At 38.5% G+C, this 12858-nt stretch overlaps 1 pseudogene; it reads left to right on the top strand.

Annotated features, from left to right (window-relative positions):
• The first annotated feature begins 10993 nt into the window (after positions 1 to 10993).
• On the top strand, positions 10994 to 11344 carry LOC131741563 (transmembrane protein 14A pseudogene; annotated as a pseudogene).
• Positions 11345 to 12858: the final 1514 nt, after the last annotated feature.

Genomic DNA, 12858 nt, shown 5'->3' with positions numbered 1-12858 from the left:
GAGGATTAAGTGAGTTATAATAAGATAGTAAGTGTTATGTCATTATATAAATGTCTGTAAGATAAAGTTTTAAATAAGACATCAATGAGAGTTAAAAGTCAAGATAAAACCTGGGAGAAGATATTTGCAGCACTTAATAACTGACCCAAAGTGTTAGGATATTTATCTATCTACTTATCTCCATCCATCCACCCATCCATCCATCCATCCATCCATTCTCTTCCTACAACTCAAAATTAAAAGACATTGAGCAAGAGACATAACAGGCACTTCACACAGAAGGAAACAAAGACTTTGAGGAAAATTTGTCATTGTTTAGGAAAGTTAAAGATGCTCTGATCTTATGACCCAGCAACTTCACTCTTTAGAATATACCCTGAAGAAACCATTATTCTTGCATGTCAGGTGATTTATACAAGAATGCTTATGGCACTGCCAATACAACACTAAAACAAACAAACAAAAACAATGCAAATTTCCATCAACAGTAGATTGGGTAAATAAGTTGTGTAATTCAATTTTTAGAAAATGAACAGTTAAATCTATCAACCTGGATGAATCTCAAAAACACAATATTAAGTCCAAAAAAGCAAGTCACAGAAAAATTAATGCAGGTTGAGTCCATTGATATAAAGTTAAAAACATGCAATATGAAAACAACATATTGTTTAGGTTATAAATATAAGTGGTAAAACAAAAAAGAAAACCAGAAGAATGATACCACACAACATTCAAGCTAGTTACCTCTGAGGGAAATGATTGGTATGGGAATAGCATGGGGAATGGGGCACTTCAATTCTAATAGAAACGTTCCGTCCCATCTATCAAATTGTGTCACTAGTACTAGGGTATTCATTGCATGATTATTCTTTATCTCCTCATATGCTTTATATGATATTTATTGTATCTACTCAATTTTTGATAAAAACAATAGCAATCAATGCTAAAGTTATCACTAGTAGTGGAGAATTATGATGTACAACTTTCAAGTGACCACAGAAGGAAAAAAGGAACAAATAGATTTTGATCATGTAGCAAAGGGCAGGAGAAAGAAAATAAAGAAATCTCCCAAAACCTGGAAGTTCTAAAGTCAAAACAGAAGGTGGCACAAATAAAATTAGGCAAAACATTTATAACAACTAATGTTTGTTAAACTTGCTTATTATAAGGCAATGGTTCTCAGATTGTTTCAAAAAACAAAATTCAGCTATATGAAGAAGTGTATTCCAGGAAAATACAAATGAACAGAACAAAACAAAGAATAGCAAAATATAAGCACTAGCCAAAATAAAGCTTTTGAGACAGAAAGTTTTAATTTGGGCAAAGGGGTTCATTTAATTTTCCAAAATTATAAAAACTTCATTGAAAAGAGTATAGTCATGAATCAGCCAATTAATAATCTCACAATATACAGCCGTTCCTTATTATTCACAGAGCCCATATTTGTTAATTTGCCTACTTGCAAAACTCTATTTATAACGCCCAAATGAATACTTGTGGCACTTTTGCAGTCATTCACAGACGTGTGCAGAGTGGCATAAAAACTGGGTCTCCCGATGTGCAGTTAACTGCTGAGGTCAAACAGGGTTTCACCTGTTTCAGCTCTCAGGCTGTAAACCAGTATCCTTTACATGGTCTATTTAGTGCCATGTTTTTCACATTTTTTTAATGCTTTTGTTGGTGATCTCCCTGTTTAAAATTACTCTAAACAAAGAGCTGAAGTGCAAGTAACATCCCTAAGTGCAAGAAGGCTGAATGTGCCTTATGGAGGAAACAGGGGTTAGACACGCTTCATTCAGACATAAGTTATGGTACTGTGGGCCATGGGCTCAATGCTAATGAATCAAAAATGCATATTCAATAAGGTGTCTTTAAACAGAAACACACATGAAACAAGCTTATATATTGGTTGATGGATGAAAATGTTGTGATCAGAGCCTTGCAGGAACCTAACTTAACATTTCCCCTCGGAGCAATGACTTAGTATTTGCTAATTCAGTCTCCTGGGTACTTTTGGAATGTAACTACTGAAAATAATGAGAATCAACCATATAAAGCAAAAAATCATAATCCCAGCAGGAGGATTTAACATGAATCTGAGACGTCAACAAATCAATTAGATTAAATTTATTTAAAATATAGAGAACCTAACAATAAAGTACAATAAACTGATTTTGGCCTCTAGCTTTCTTCTCTGCCCACAGTCATACAACAATGTCCACAGAGATGAACTTTCCAATGCTCCAGACCCCTGGATCCTTACCCCTTCAACAACAATGTCCAACTCAGTCACCCCCTCCCCTGGTTACATCTTAGATAGTCATCACCAAAAACTGCACTGTCTCTAAAATCTTGAGTTTAAACACCCCACTCCTCTCTGTCTGCCACCCTTGTTCTACCTACATTGTTAAATCACAACCCCCCATGGCCCCCAATTCTTCAGCTCTTTGGAGGCTGCCAAAATACTGGCCCTGTAAGTTTCTTATTTCTTCCTCCCTTCCCTGTATAGCCCCAAGTCCATGACCTCTCATTGTAATCATTCCCTTGCAAGTACCGCCAGCTCCCTGGTTCTCTCCCATTCTCTCTCCCTGGAAAGATCTCCCTCCAAGGCTTTATTTGGCCAGTAGATTATGAACCTCTAGGACTTTGCCTGAGTGTAAGTTCTTCTGGTGGCCTTTCCTGACCACCCTATGCAGAGTGCAGTCTGCTATCTCTACCTCAATTCCTTTTCCTTGCTTCTTTCATAGCACTCATGGCAAGTTATAAATATTTTATTTGAGGTGTACTCTTTTCTCCCTGTCTCTTGCACTAAAACATAAGTTCTGTCAGGACAGGGACCCTGACTATCTTGTTCTCCCTACATTCCCAGTACCTACCGTGATTCCTTGCACATATTAGAAACTCAATAAGGAATGGTTGTACAAAGGAATGATTAGCAAATTTTCTAAGCCTATTAACAATGTACATTATTTCCGAGTGTCTGTCTGTGGAGTGATTACAAAATTTGATAACATAAAAGGACATAAATATACCTTAATTCAGTAATAGTATAAATTATACCACCCAATTCTTTCACCACAATGTAATAAAATCAAATATATAATAATTGACTCTAACCCACTGGAAATCTAAAAAACTCTATTTTCAGTAACTCTTGGGGAAGAAAAAGAGAAAATGAAAGATTATAATTAAATGACAAACATTTTAGAAATTAAAGAACACTATATATCAAAATCAACTGCATGGATCCAAAACTATCTTCAGAAAAATGTATAGTCTTATATGCCCTTGTTATTAAGCAAGAAAAATAACAAATTATGTATTCATGGGAAAAAAGCTGAGAAAAAAAGCATTGAAATGAACAAACATAAATGAGAGTTAAATTAATCAAGGTAAAAGCAATATATTGGAGATAAAAGGGGAAAAAATTATTTGAACATATCAATAAAATAGATAAACTTTTGTCAAGGGCACTCAAGGTAAAGGAGATAAAGCATAAACAAGGAGAGATAAAAGTGGGGACAAATGCACAGGGAGAAAATTAATTTAAGGGTCTTCTTTTAGCTAAACCTTCTTTTTTTTGCTTTCTCTAGATCTTTGCCTAGTAGCCAAGCTCGACTGGAGAGAGCTGCGCAACAGTCCACACAATGGTTTTTCATAAAGGCAAAGGTTCAGCTTCAAAAGGACCTCCCCAGTGCCCCCCCAAGTGGAGTAAGTTTCTCTGTCCAGCCCTCAATGACAAGGTTTTTATACTTTCCATTTGGGCCTCCCCAACTCCCTGCCAGCTTCCTTACAGCAATAGCCTGACCTTTATCTTCTCAGAAAAAATTGCAGCCACATTACCCTTTAACATGAAATAAAACCAAAAAGTGTAATAAGGAAAAAATAACCCAAACTGACTCTAACTCCACAAGCTCTTTGTCTGTGTCATTCACTCACGCATCTCAAGCACCTAAGACGGTGCTTGGCTCAAAGCTATTGCTCAAAATTCATTTGAGGAGCGAGTGGATACCAGGTATGCATGTCCCCATTCAAACTCATTCTCTCACCACCCTCTTCTGATTCAGTGAAAGCAATGGCCCTCTTCGCAACCAAGACCAAGCCTTCTCCCCATGCTTGAACTCCTGCCGCTCCCAGCTTCTCAGTGGTCTTAACATTATCAGTTATCCTATTTCTCTTATTCATAGTCTAAACCACACTCTTTCCAACAGCTTTTAAACATGCTTGAGAGTCTGTTCCACTGAAAACATAACTCTCCTTCAACCAACATCTCCCCTCCAGCTTGCATCCCTCTCCCTTCTGTGTGCTTCCTAGAATTCTTTTTTTTTTTTTTTTTTTGTGGTACGCGGGCCTCTCACTGTTGTGGCCTCTCCCGTTGCGGAGCACAGGCTCCGGACGCGCAGGCTCAGCGGCCATGGCACACAGGCCCAGCCACTCCGCAGCATGTGGGATCTTCCCGGACCGGGGCACGAACCCGTGTCCCCTGCATCGGCAGGCGGATTCTCAACCACTGCGCCACCAGGGAAGCCCTAGAATTCTTAAAGAACAGTTTCCATTTGCCACCATACGCTCTGGACTGTCTCCATCTATCTGTTGTTCACATCAAAGCCTAATTGGGTTTTATAAGAGTGAAAAATAAGCACTACATTTTTTCTTAATAATGTTAATTTTTTGTATTATACAAATTATATGTATTAATTGTAGAAAAATTTAGAATACACATAAGGATGTATGTTTTTGAATAAAATAAAACCATATACAAATGCAATAACCAGAGACAGCCACTCCTTCTTAACATCTTGCTGCAAGCTCTTCCTGGTTCTTTCTTTGTTTACAGTCCTTGATCTGCATGGTGTTGACATGCAAAACTTCTAGCTACTGTGGTTTAGTTATAACCAACAGCATGGTTCAAATTTCAGTTTTCTTGTTGTATTAACTGTAATTGCATAAAGGGCAAACTTTGCTTCTTGCTCTTGGGCCCAGCAACCACTTCACAAATAATAGATATGCATCATGATCAGTGGCCAAAGATATTATTTCCTTCGAAGTCTGTCAGTGATGGATCTCTGTGCATTTGTTATTCCATTCACACAGACAGCAAAGTTTGTAGCTGTGTTGCCTCCCTATCTCCCAGGGATAAACCTCTGTTACATTTTTCAAAAATGAATAACTGAAAGAGGAAATTGGCCAAAAACGTGAAACTTCAGCAAAAAAAAAAAACTTTTTAAGGGATGATGTTGGAAGTGAAATAAGGATAGAATGAATGTAACTGGATTATGGAAGGAATAGCGGACCACTGGAATGCTGCCACTGCTGCCACTGAAGAGGAACTAAGTGAAGGTACATTTATAGACACAAATGTGGAATGTAGTTCTAATGAAAGGATGAAGATGTCCCAAAGGACATGATGCCACCAAGTCTCTCCATTAAAGAAACTCTCAGACACATGTCATGACTTTGACGGTGCAAAGAATAAAATGTTGGAAGATGACCCAGACTTTAAAAGGAGGATAACAATTCACCAAGACATAGAAAAGATGCTTGTTCCATATCATACGTTATATGACAAGAAGGCAAGTGCTATTCAAACTACGACTGATAATTTTTTGAAGAAATGAAAAACTTTAATTCCCAGTGTTTCTGTAAATTAGAGTATACTAACTAGAGATTAATTTTACTATTTTTTCATTTCTTTATGCAATTAAAACAGGTTGTAAGGAACAGCTTGCATAATCCATTTTACAGGTTGCACTACCATGCAAAACAAGGGCTGCCTGTTCTCTCATTCATTCTCTCTCTTCTCTTCTCTCTCTGTCTCTCATATCAGTACATGCACTGTAATAAAAATGGTACCATAATAGAAATGTTGTGAATCCTACTTTTCTGCTTCACATATATTATTTCCACGTCAACACCATTTTGTATTCAGTGAATGCAAAACATACCACTGGCTCTGGCGTCATTCATACAGTGATTTATTAAGACAATATTTGAATTATTGCTTTTGCTTTATGATTATGAAAAGTGCTACAATATGATGCCTAAAAGTAGAATTGCTAAATCAAAGGTAGGTGTGTATATTTTTTAATTAGATAATACAATACTGAACTGAGTTTCTGAGAGTTACACCAATTTACACTTCCTCCTGGAGTGAAAGAGAACCACATCAAAAGTTGATATTTGTAATCTTTCTAATATTTGTTAGCCCAATCAGTGAAATATTTCTTTGCATTTTTTCAAATTGTTGGACTAAATTAAATTTGTGTTGGAGCAAATTTCTATTTCACATTAGGAAGTATAAATATTTAAGTCAGATAGTTTAGAGATACTTATACTTGAAGAGGCCTTTTTGTAGTTCTCCGAAGACCTTAACTGTTGTATAGCAATCAGTGATACCTCTGTCTTCATGGTTTAGAAAATAGAGGTTACACGGGAACAGGATACAAGTTTTGGATTCTGTTTATTGTTCTTTTCACTGGCCTGTTGGCTACAGATGTTTAGAAGTTCACAGTGGTCCATATGGGTATCTATGTATACTAAAGATGCTTCTGACATTGGAATCCCCAGAAAAGAGAATAGGGATAAATAGATATTGGTTAAGGGACTGGTTTTACATTAAGACTCTAAACATAACACTGAGAATGCAAAGGGGTGAGAAAAAAAGTAGGTGTAAGTTAAAACTAAGCAATAAATCAAATTTACTTCAATATCAAAAGGTTAATTATAAACTTTAAAATATAATAATAACTTCAAAGATAAGCAATAACTTCATAGTTTATTCTGTTGTGAAATAATGTCCTTGCAATTTATGACATTTGGCCAGCAGTCATTTTTTAATAATTGAAAAAATTTTAATATTAGAAGTGTTTAAATTTCCAATTATTCTTGAATCTTCAGAAGGTCTGATAACATGAGACCTCTCATTCCCACATGGCAACTATAGAAAGGGACTGGAAATGTAGCTGCTTCCTTTACAAAGGGGCAAGGTCCATATTTTTTAGCTCACTTTCTTTATTCATTTATATTCCCTGCCTACCTTTTGCTCAAGAGAGTAAATCAATCTTGAATTTTCTTATGAATTTATATTACTAGGGGAAAGAAATGAAAACTTATGATGAACTCTGATTAGTGTAGCCATTATACTTGAAAGGGGCAGCAAATAAGTTTATCACTCTCTTTAGACATTTTATTTCAGGGAAATGATTTTTTTTTTCTTTAATATTTTTCCATTGAGTTCTTTCTGACTAGCTGCCCAATCAGATGACCTAATGCCTAAACACCATGAGTTAACACAATATCTAGGGGTTACATAGATTTCTACCAAATCTTCCATGGTCCTGATGTAAGCACTTATGAGACTTGATGCCAGTGTGATCTGCATTGTAGCTGAGAAACCTAGTCCTTTCATGTATTATCCCCTCTAATACTAGTCCACTTTTCCCTAAGAAAAGTGTATAATCTGCCTGAAGTCACTCTCAATATTTTGTGGGAATGTTTCAACGTCCTCTGTGAAGGGTTAGGCTCTTCTACTCTAACTGTAAATGATTTGCTTCCGAATTGACTGGGCTATGACAAAATTCTCAACATACATGTTTCATATAAGTCAATTTACTTAGTTACTTACTGTATGTTCTTCAAAACAACCATCACCAAGCAAGACGGGCACTGTGCTGGCTCTGCCATTTCTATAAAAAGATTCTAGAAGAACTCTACGTTTGAGTCTTATTCATTTTTCACACGTTAGAGAGAAAGGCGTTTAGCTGGTTTTCCATGCGAGGAATAGAATCCATTAGGACAATTAATAGAGACACAAACAATGCAAGCTTAGAATGAGACTTCCCAGCCCCCTAAAATAAAAGCTAATTAATCAAGGTCATTCACCCCTTTCTTGATGATCTCATAGCACAAGGACTGTTCCTCAGTAAAAGCTCTTTTTCTATTCTGTGACTTACTACAGCTACTCATGTACTAATTGTCAGAGGCCTGTATCTTCAGCATCTTTAGATGCACCACAGTAACTAGCTCCTTGGTCTGCCCAAAGCAAGCCCTCACTAAATGCCAGCAATCCACTGACTCACACAGTGCTTAACTGAATACTCTTTATGTTCCTGCTCTGGGCAGGTACATCTCTTTCCTCCATCAAGTTGACTCCAGTGTCCCATTAGCTCTAGTGACTTTCTGTCCGATCTACCTTTCTCTCTTCATCCCTCCCTCCTTGGCCCAGGATCAAGGATGGGCCACCTCTCACTTGGACTCTTGCAATCTCTTCCCTATTGTCCTCCCTGACACTGTGGTCCTTCTAATACTAAATTCTGAACATGACACTCCCTTTCAAACTCTTCAGTGCCCTCCCCTCCCTGAAAAATGAAAACTCTTGGGATAATATAAAAGGTCTGCCCACTTGTCCATCTGTCTAACATACATTTCCCGTTAAACCCAGGATCCTATTGTAAATTCCAGTATAACCAATCAATGTTCCAACATGCCACCTCTCTGAGATCCTTTCTTTAGGTAGGCTGTTTCCTTAGCCTGGAATGTGCACCCCTACCTGTGGGCCTGGGCAACTGCCACTCATACCTCTCTGCTCCAAACAGCCTCCTCTGAAACCTTCCCTTGCTTCCCTAACAAGACACAGTTGATCTCACTTCATCTGGCGCACACCTCCAAGAGTACGCCTCACACTGTAATCGAATTTGTTTGGAAGTGTTTCTCATTCATGGACTGTGACTTCCTCCAGGGAAGCAGCTGTCTCTCTTCTTATTTGAATCCTTGGTACTTGTTACTAACAGGTTGAGGGAGCTCTAACCAGAGAAGGCACTCAATTCATCTTGATTGAATGCAAGAAAGGGTTGACTAGTCATTTCCTTGAAAACCTCATTCATCTATTCATATTCTGTATTCATCCATTTATTGACTGCTTCCTAAAAATGGGTAGATTATTGTCATGGACACCCCTGAGAGGCTTAGTAAAAATGAGGCCACTTCACTTGTCAGGCCAGAGGCACTGAAAGCCAAGCTAACACACCTCAGAGTTTTGCTCAGGGACAATGTAGGCCAATTATTAGGGACAACACGTAAATATAATAAAGAGAATAATGCACATCACCATCACCATTATCATCATCATAAGGGTATCTCACATTTGTACATCACTTCACAGTTTATAAAGAACTTAGATGTTTGCAACCTAGTTATCACAATTTAAATCACTAGTAATACTTGGGAGGGGGGTTCTGGGTTACAATCATCTCTAATTTATTAACATAAATGAGGCTTAGAAAGATTACATGGCTTGTCTAAGTTTACTTAGTGTGATAGCCCAGTTCTTTACCCTTTCCTGTACACATACGTTTAGCCATCAAACGTTGCAGTTCTTCCACTTAGACTGTGGCTCTACCTACATAACTTACTTTGACTAATGGGATGTCAGCAAGCATAATACCAGCAGAGGTTTGAAAAGCCAATGCACACCTGGACTTCCTTGCTCTTGCCCTCTGCCATCAACACGGGAAGCACCTGCCCAGGCTAGCCTGTTGGTCCCAGAGGAAGGAGGAAAAATACCCAGAGCAGAGACTAGTCACCTCAGCCATCCAAACCATGACTATATAGACAACTAAGAATCTAGACACGTGAATGAACTGGGTCAAGGCGAGAAGAACTGCTTAGTTCAGCCCAGACTAAGTCATTACCCTCAGATTCATGAACTAACTATACGCTTATTATTTTAAGCCACTTAACTTGAAGGTGGTTATATATAAGGGATTATTATGACAATCTACCCAGTTAATAAAATTAAAACGAGGACTAGAGAAGATTCTTATTGCAGTCATTCTTTACAGATATTGGCAAATCTGTAGACATTAGGCGCCTGGGTATTGAAGGTTGAACATATCCAATTCAAAGAGTCCAGGTGCCTCTCCATTTCCTGGGGACTATGCACCTTGCGTACTCCTGTGACTCAGTGAGACAGTGCAGATATACTTCTTTATATCATGGACAGCCCATAATTTTCTAACTTCCAAAGTAACCCCCCTCTCAGAAAAACAATGTTTTTATAGCGTAATATCCCAGGCTATGCTAAATTGTGATTTGGAGACCAGTTGGAGTTAGATGAAGGCACCCACTCATGGGAGGCAGTTCCTGGGTCAGAAATGGGAGGAAGGAAGAGACGGATGAAGAGGCCAGTAGGAGATGTTTCTTCCAAGCCCCTCTAGCAATCAAGTATAATGACCCCAAGGAGAGAGGAAAGTCATGACACAGGATCCGGAACATGGGATTTGGCCAGCTGGGTCAGGACAAGAGGATGCAGGTGGAGGCAGAGATAATGCTCTGGGGCCCAGGTAACAAAGAATCTCTTATAGTGGAACCCAGAATATGACTCTCGTGAAGGGAGAACAGAATGCTCTTCGGTAGCCCTGGACCTTGGCAGCATTTCTTGTGCTGGGAAGAACTGCTCTTGGTGGAGACATGGTACACTTAGGGGCTCGGCATCCGTGGTTCTGAGTGAACCACACCTCAGCCCTCACCACATGTCTCATGGGTGCCAAACACTAGCGAGTGGTCAGGGACAAAATCCAGAAGCAGTGTCCTCTGGGCTAAATGGACAATCAGAAATAACCAGGTGGCTTTGAAGTGGGTGTTAAGGCCCTGCATTTATGTAGGTGGGAACTAGGGACAACAAAGCCAATTTTAGTGTGAAAATCAGCATTTAGTCTAGAGGCTAGTGATGCCAAGAGGCTCAGCTTCCAACTATTAAAATTAAAATAGAGAGTGTTGAGAGGTAGCACGCAGAGTCAGAAGGCGCTGGCAGCGGGGTCAGCTTCCGGACTGTAGCAAGTATTTATTGAGCAACTGCCTAGTGCTTGGCAGTGAGGTTGATGCTGTGAGAAAGACAAGACGAACTGAACCTGAGCTTAGTCCTCAAGGAGCTGGACTGGCCCAGAGGAGAGAGAAATTCAACGTAAGTAACTCTACACCAGTCTTGACCTTGCCAATGGACCTGGTCGGTTTTGGTTATATAGCCCTGGTGACATCCGTAAGCATTTTGGGATATAAGCAGAGAGGTGGTGTTCCATCTTTGATTGCTGGTCTTTTTGTTGGATTTTCGGCTGGTTATGGAGCTTACTGTGTCTCCAATGACAAGTGAGGTGTAAAACTATCACTGTTTACAGCTTTCTTCCTGGACACCACAATGGGGGTGATGTTTAAGAGATCCAAGAAAATCATGCCAGCTGGGCTGGCTGCATGTTTAAGCCTCATGATGATTCTGAGACTTGCCTTATTGCTGCTCTTGTCTCACTCTGAGAATTTGGAGGAACTGAAACCTAAATTCACGTCATTCTGATGTAACGGGCAGAGCCTATTCTTTGTATTGAAAAGATAAATTTCAATATGGAAAGTTCAACATGGTCTTATTTTATGTTACAAATTATAAAAGAAATACCATCACCTCTAATATGGACAATAGTTTGAGGGGTTTTTTTTAAACAAATGGTTTAACTGTTTTCTAATGATCACGTACTGGTTTCATTAAAGATATTTAATAAATTGTGATACACTCTTTGATTTGCTGTCATGTTTTATAGATGTGGTATTTTTTTTGGATAGTTCCAAATACTCATGTCTGAAATAAGTTTAAATTAAACTATAACTTATCAGATGATGGAATGCCCCTTAAGTGGGCTTCACAGAATGCTAATGTTATCTATTTGTCATTTGTGTTATATTTGAAATTAATGTTTTTTCCATTTTAATTGTATTACTGCCAGTGTTGGTTTTTTTTTCCTTAAAAAACTTCAGCCTCAGCACACTCTGTACCAACAGAACGTATTCAATATTCAAATAAAACCCATTCTGTTTTAAAAAATTAAGTTAAATTAAAATCGAAATGTAGTATCTCCATGATGTAATACCACGCCTAACAGAAGGAATCGGATGAAAAAAGACAGATAATATGAAGTGTTGGTAAGGATAAGAAAAATGAACTCTCACACAATGCTGGTGGGAGTGTAAATTTGTACAACCACAACTGTTGAGCAATGTCTACTAAGGCTGACTTATTCAAATCCTCTGACTCAGCAATCCTCCTTCCAGGTATAAGTCCAACAGAAATATGTCCCTCTGTCTACCAAAGACATGTATAAGAAAGTTCACAGCACCACTGTTTGAACAGGGAAAAACTGGAAAACAGCCACAATGCCCATCGATAATCACACTGGATGACTAAATTTTGCAACAGTCACACATGGGATACTATACAGCAATCAGAATGACTGACCTACAACCACCCCCAATAAACTGAATGGAGCTCACAAACTTAATACTGAGCAAAGGAAGACACAAAAGACACATTGTGTATGATTCCATTTATAGAAAATTTGAAAACAGGCAAAATGAGTCAACACTGACAGAAATGAGGATGCTGTTAATCCTGCGGAACTGGGCAGTGGTGTCCAAAAGGGGCATGAGGTGGGCTTTTGGATGGTCATGTCCTATTTCTTGGTGAGAGTGCTGGTTACATGGATGCTTTTAGGCTGTGAAAATTAATTGAGTTGCACACTTGTGCATAGTTTTCCATGTGTATGTTAGACTTAGATAAAAATTTAAAAATTTGGTATTAAACATCAAGTCGAAGTAATATGATGTGATATGATGTGATAAAAATTTGGTGGTCTTACAAATAGCTGACGCTGTATAGTGTTGATAGGGTCGGCTATTTGTAAGACCACCGAAATTTTTTTTTTTTGGCCATGCCTCACGTTTTGCGGGGTGCAGGACTGAACCTGCACACTCGGCAGTGAAAGTGTGGAGTCCTAACCACTGGACCACCAGGGAATTCCGACAACAAAATTTTTATTT

This window comes from Kogia breviceps, chromosome 14, assembly GCF_026419965.1.
Source record: "Kogia breviceps isolate mKogBre1 chromosome 14, mKogBre1 haplotype 1, whole genome shotgun sequence".
Lineage (NCBI taxonomy): Eukaryota > Metazoa > Chordata > Mammalia > Artiodactyla > Physeteridae > Kogia > Kogia breviceps.
The sequence above is the reverse complement of the archived record's forward strand: the minus strand, read 5'-3'. Positions and strand labels throughout refer to the sequence as shown.